The following is a 6,674-nucleotide window of genomic DNA, read 5'->3' on the forward strand; positions in this document are numbered from 1 at the left end:
GAGCAGTAGGGGTGTAGTGGTTAAGAGCAGGTGCACTCTAATCTGGAGAACCGGGTTTGATTCCCCGCTCTGCCACTTGAGCTGTGGAAGCTTATCTAGTGAACCAGATTAGCTCGTGCACTCCAGCACATGCCAGCTGGGTGACCTTGGGCTAGCCCCAGTTCCTTGGAGCTCTCTCAGCCCCACCCACCTCATAGGGTGTTTGTTGTGGGAGGGGGGAGGGAAAGGAGATTGTAAACCCCTTTGAGTTTCCTTACAGGAGAGAAAGGCGGGATATAAATCCAAACTCTTCTTCCTCTATAATCTATGTTTCATATATATGGTATAATGGTTAGGGTCCAAGCACGATCTGGGAAACCAGGTTTGAATCCTCACTTTGCCAAGGAAGTTCACTGGGTAAGCTAGGCTAGGCACTCTCAACTTAACCTACCTCTCAGGGTTGGCATAAGGATAAACGGGAGAAGAGGAGGACAGAAGCCCTTTTGAGTCCTCATTGAAGAGAAAGATGGGGTATAAATGTACTGTATGGATGTACAATGGTATATATATTCAAATGTATGAATTAAATAAATGTTAACGAACTCAAATTAGATGGTTTGAAATGTGTAACTAGCTGTGCCCACATGCATAAAATGCAGAAGTAAAAAAAAAAGAAAGGAAAATGCAGAAGTACAGGATGGGACATTATTTTGTGGAATTTAGATCAGAGACCATTTACAAGAGGTATGGTTGCTTACAATAACCCCTTCCTTTGGTTTGGAAAGTTAATCAACAGCTGCCAGAGCTGAGGAATCCCCCTGCTGCTTCAAGTATTGGGAAATGGAAGAATGTTTCCTTGGTGAGTTCTGCTTGGGCAGCTTCAAGCTGGAATTAACCTTTGAGGCTGCCTTGTGGAAGAGCAGTGACTGCCCAGTCTCTGAGATAGAAATATCCCTCGCAGCACTACTTCTCTAAGAGCCAACCCCAGTGCTCCCCCCAGGAAAAAGTTATGTATCTGTCCCCCTCTCCGTCTACTGCGGTTCTTTAACCATGTGGGAGTCACGTGGCCGAGATGTGGAAACGGATGATTGGTCCCTTGAGCGCCCTGTTGCTGCTTTGCATCTTTTGCTATCAGTGGGACAAAGGGCAGCCCAGCCACGGAATGCATTGCGGGGGCGCCTCTGTGCAATGCAGCCTCTACTGGCAGAACAGGCCGGAGTTCTTGAGCCAAACGGGCAGGCTGCGGCGGTTTGGGGCAGAAAAGGCACTTTACACATGCTCAGAGCTCCTCCATCCGGCAAGCTGCTGACGTTGTCTGTCCGAGGCATAACGGTTCCAAAACGGAGCCAGCTTAGATTCGGCTTGCATTCAGCGGCACTGCCTCTTTTGCAAGCAGCCGTCCCCGCAGGAACTCCGAGGGCGCGCCTGGCCCTTTAAAGAATTTGCACCGTCATCGTCCGCCGGGCGAGGATTGCCAAGTCACCGGGTTCAGCCGAGTTCCCCTGGCCGCGCCCCCTCGGCTCGCTCTGATTGGCGCGCCACTACAGACCAAGCCACTTCTGATTGGCTACAGCAGTTTGCAACAAAGTTCTCGGAATCTTGGTTGCGTCACTCGTTCTTCAACCTGCAGTGGGCGGGGGGAGGTGAGAAGGGGGAGGGAGGGACAAATTGGGGGCGCGCTCCTCTTGAGTAGTCTTATAGCATTTGCTTTTCCACCTCTTCAATTTATGTAATTCTCTAAACGAGACGGAGAACTGGAGGATCCTTTAAGCCCCCCTCCCCCCATAACTGCCCTTAGGATCCCCTACCTTGAAAATGCCAACTCACAGTCCGCAGGGCATGATGGGAGGGGGGAAAAGAAGGGGGCGCTCGGACTACAATTCCCAGCACGCCTTGCGAATGCATCTGCTTTTTTAGACCACGCCCTTTCCGTCAATGGTTCCCCACCGAGGTGGGCGTGCCGCGGTTTATCTCAATGGGGAGGAGGCGGAGACGAAGCCAACCCCCGCGGGCGCCTGGTTGGCTGGCCGCGCCTGCCAATCGGAGGGAGCGGCAGAGGCAGCCAGCTGATCAGAGACAGCGGGAGCCGGTGAGCGCCGGAGGAAAGCCAGGAGGAGAAGAGACCCGGGCTGCCCCCCGGCCCCGACGGCGCGGACGGAGAGCAAGGGCGGCCCACCCGCCTCCGGGGAGCCCCTCGTGCCCGGCCGCGTGGCAGAGCCGGGGCAAGGAGCGGCCGGCCGGCGCTGGTTATGCAACCGGAGGCCGCTTACGGGGCTGCAAGTGGGTGGAAACTTGGCCGCCGCCACCGCCCGGCTGCCTTTCCTGGCTGGACGGGCAGAGAGTGGGGTCCCTGCGGCCAGGCACTTCGCCCCCGGCAGCAACGGAAGAGGGCGCGGCTCCCGTGCTCTGCGACGTCGGTGGTGGTCGCCGGGTTCTCCCTGCTCTCCCCTCCCCCGACGGGGCGGACGAAACTTTCTTGGCCGCCCTTCTGCAACCGTGCGGCCGCGCCGCTCAAGGACGGAGCCTCCCCCTGTGACCGGGGCCAAGGCCCTCCGCCTGGCCGGGCCTCTGGGAGCTGCTGATTCACGCCTCGGAGCCCCGGGCTGGAAGGAAGGCAGGCGGGAGGGCGGGGGCGGGGCCGGCCCTTGGATCCGACTGCAGACGGCTGGAATGCGGAGCAGCTGGCCTTGGCGCGCCTGGAACGCGCGGCATTTGGCCCGGACGGAGCGGCCTGCGCCGCCGCGGGCGACCTTCGCTCGGCTGCCTGGGCGGAGGAGGGTAAGTGGGGCCAGAGCAGCGCTCTCCCAGTGGGCCAGGCGGTGCCGCAGGAGCTGGGCTGCGTCCCCGGCCCCGGGGGCGAGAGACGACGCGGGGGCTGGGGCCTTGGGGCCGTGCCAGGATCTGCCCTTGGCCCACGGGGGCGGGCGAAGCTCCCTCCCGGCCCTTTCCTTCTCTTCCCGGCCGGTGCCCGCCGGGCTCTTCTGGGCTACCCAGCAGCAGTTCTTCAGTGGCATGCTTTATGTCCCGTCGAGCTGCTAAAGCTGCCAGTTGAAGAACTGTTGCCCGTGGCCGCGCTCTTCGGCTCGGACTGGACGGAGCGGACCGGGGCTGCCAGACAGGTGAGTCGGACGACTTGCAACGTGGGCGCGGGGAGTAGCGGGTAGGGGGGGGACACACCTGATCTACCTGTTCGGCCAAGCGCCCCTGGTCTTGGGAAGGGCCTTAGGGACTCCCCCCCAAACCCTGGCCCTCTGTTTAGGCAGGGGTGTCCAACTCTGGTGTCCCAGATGTTCATGGACTACAACTCCCATCAGCCCCTGCCAGCATGGCCAATTGGCAGGGGCTGATGGGAATCATAGTCCACAAACATCTGGGGCACCGGAGTTGGACGCTCCTGGTTAGAGTGATAACCAAATGGGGGCTCTACACCTCTTTGGAGGTGCTCAAGAGCCCTTTTGAGACAGGGTGAGTGGAAAATTACTGGGATCCTGCTTGCTGCCTTTTTCCTGTGAGCGGAAAACCGTTAGACTTCCACCCTCTTACCGGGGATGGAAAGAGATGGTTCGGCTTGACGTGAGGCTGTGGTTGTTACCCAGCGGGAGGCCGTCTGGCCCCAACGGATCAGGGATTGCAAAGCCTGGGTCAGCTCTGTGCCGGACAAGCTTCCTATTAGCCAGAGAGCTGTGGGCTATACCCTGCTTGAATGGAGCTGGCCTGGCCTATGTGGCATTTGGCTAGAGCAGAGCAGGAAGGGCCTTGGCCCGTGGGGTGGGGGGGCAGCCACAGCTTCCTCTTATCCAGCAGCCCCTCTAGGCCCGGCATCCATTGTTGGGGTCAACCAAGTTGAGATACGTGAGCTGGCTTCCTGGAGGATGTGGCGGGATGCCCCCTTAGCTAGCAAAGAAGTAGAATTGCCCTCTTTAATCCCTGCCCCCTAGGGGTGCAAGAGTTCGAAGCTGCCTGGGGTGGAGTCGGGCCTTACTCGTGAGGAGTGGGAGTCCTGCCAGCCTGTTGCGCAAGCGGCTTTTACGGGAGCGCTGCCTGGCGCAGAGTCTGGGGTCCTCTAGGGCCAAAGCTGTGCTTGGACACTGTGCCCTGTCTCAAATACACCCTTCCTTGCACAGATGTCTTTGCCTGAGAGTGGGGTGGAAAGTCTGGGGGCCGCAAAGGGTATCTTGCCGCAGGGGGAGGGCTGAGCTTATGTCACAGGAGTTGGCCTTCCAAGGGGCTCTTTCTCTTGCCTGCTGTTGGGGGCACGGGCATTTTGTTCCCCTCTCCCAGCCATGGCACTGTTGATCTCTCATGGATGATGCCAGGATTTCCAAGCCACGGAGAAGGCCTCTGCCCTTGTTGGGCCTCAGCTCCAGACCTCTTGGCTGCGCGTCACCATCGCCACAAGGGTTTCACAGAATGCATCTGGGACTGAGTTAGTGGAAGTCTGGATCTGGCCTGAAGCTTTCTTGCCCACTGCAGCTGGACAAAGGTTTTATTCTTACCAGCTTCCTGCAGGCGGAGCACAGTTGTACCATACTTGTGTAAGCTGGAGGCTTGCATCGAAAACGGACAGGCCTGGCAGGCTGCTGGCATTTCATAGCCCTTTGACCCCTCTGGGCCACCATGTTTCCCACCGACCAACCTGGAAGATGGTCCCTTGTGCCTCTGTCGAAGGGGCCCCTCGGCTTTCCTGTGTTGCTGCAATAAATATGCTTATCTTTGAGGGACTCCTCTTTTGATTTCCTTTTGCTTTTGTGATTCTTTGGAAATGGGCGGCCAACCTTGGCCTCTCCTCTTCCCTGCTTGGACCTCCGTATGGTCTCTGTGACGTGTGTGGGTCGCAGGGCCCTCTTCATCTTCACCGGGGCCAGTGGAGGAAGAGGGGAAGCTCCTTTGTCCTTTGCTCCATTCCTCCCCCCCTTCCCCATTGGTATAACGCAACAAGGCTGGCTCTGGAGTGTTTCACCCTTGCTTGAAATTCATGTTAGACTCATTTAGTTATGGGGAAGGAGGGAGTGGTGCCAGGCAACATGCATATCCCAGTCAGTGAGGAGGGGTTTGCTGTGCCCTGCAGAGGAGAGGGTCTCCCTTCAGCCCACTCTTGACCCCAACCCACCTCTTTCACCAAAGTTCTACCACTTCCTGTACTGTGAAGGAGAAAGTATATTTGGGAGGGGGGGAGCAGAGCTCCCTCTGCTGCTTGAGAGGAGTATTGCTGTTTTCTGCTCTTTCAACCAAACGGAAAGTTTTTATATATCCTAAGGTTAAATTTTCCTGGCTGAAGGGTTTTAAAAAAACACAAAACATTGATATGCTGCCTTTCCACCCAAATAGGGTCCACAAGTTGCTTCCAGAAATGGAAATGTACATTCTGCTACTTGTTAGAATGTTCACAAAAGACGCTGCGGTATTTAAGGGTGGAGGAGGGAGAGACTGCCAAACCAACCAGGTTTGCAAAGAGATCTGAATGTGGCCTGTTTAATATTTGGTATTACCTTTAGCCGATCGACAAGAGACTTTGTTTTTTTAAATGTTCCCCAGTGCCTAGCAGATTTAAACCCTTCTTCCCAGCTTCTAAACTAAACTCCTGATGGAAAGTCAACAGGAGCTAGAGAGCATTCAGCCTAAGATGACCCATTCCAAAAGCATGGCATGGTAGACTCTGGGAATTATTGGTGGGAATGGGATAGGATTCAAGAATGAGACAAGGGCAGTAAAGGAAGAAACCTATAGGGACTGTTAGAGAGGGGAATGAGGCTTGTATGGTAATAGTAGAAGCCTTGGAGCCATAATAACAGAGTTTGAATTCTCAGAACTAACATACAGTGTAGATATAGCAGACTCTGACCTGCATGGCTCAGGCTAGTCCAGTCTTATCAGTTCTCAGAAGCTGAGCAGGGTTGGCCTTGGTTAGTATTTGGATGGGAGACCATGAAGGAAATCCAGGATTGCTATGCAGTGGCAAGCAATGGCCTAACCACCTCTGCCTGTCTCTTGGCTTGGAAACGCTACCGGGGCGTCATTGGCTGTGACTGGATGGCTCTTTCCACCTCCAGAGACAGCCGGCCTTTCAGAAATTCAGTGGAATGGGGATAATCAATGGTCCACTGTTATCCCTGGTTGCACAAGTCAGGCAGGGAGGGGGGCCCATTCTGTATATCAAAGAGGACATAGTGTCAGACAAGTCTTGAAAACATCAGGGAAATAAGCTCTACTTTGGAATTACGGTGGGTGGAGATAATGAGCTTGTAAGGGTTTCTTAAAAGTGTGTAAGTCTCTCCTACCTGATCCAAACTATGAAGAAGAGAAGAGTTGGATTTATATCCCCCTTTTATCTCCTATATGAGACTCAAAGGGGCTTACAATCTCCTTTCCCTTCCCCCCTCACAACAAACACCCTGTGAGGTAGGTGGGGCTGAGAGAGCTCCGAAGAACTGTGACTAGCCTGAGGTCACCCAGCTGGTGTGTGTGTTGAATTCCCCAGATAAGCCTCCACAGCTCAGGCAGCAGAGTGCAGAATCAGACTTGGTTCCTCCAGATTAGAGTACATCTGCTCTTAACCACTATGCCAGAGGAAGATCTTTATATGTTAATAAGTGAGGTGGCCTTAGCAGAAAATATTGCAATACCTCTCTATGTCTGTATAGCTTCAGCCACCTTCGCATGCTACCGAAACGAGATTCCCAGACATCTTAAAGGAC

The sequence above is a fragment of the Sphaerodactylus townsendi genome, linkage group LG16 (genome assembly GCF_021028975.2).
Source record: "Sphaerodactylus townsendi isolate TG3544 linkage group LG16, MPM_Stown_v2.3, whole genome shotgun sequence".
NCBI classification, from domain to species: Eukaryota; Metazoa; Chordata; class Lepidosauria; order Squamata; family Sphaerodactylidae; genus Sphaerodactylus; species Sphaerodactylus townsendi.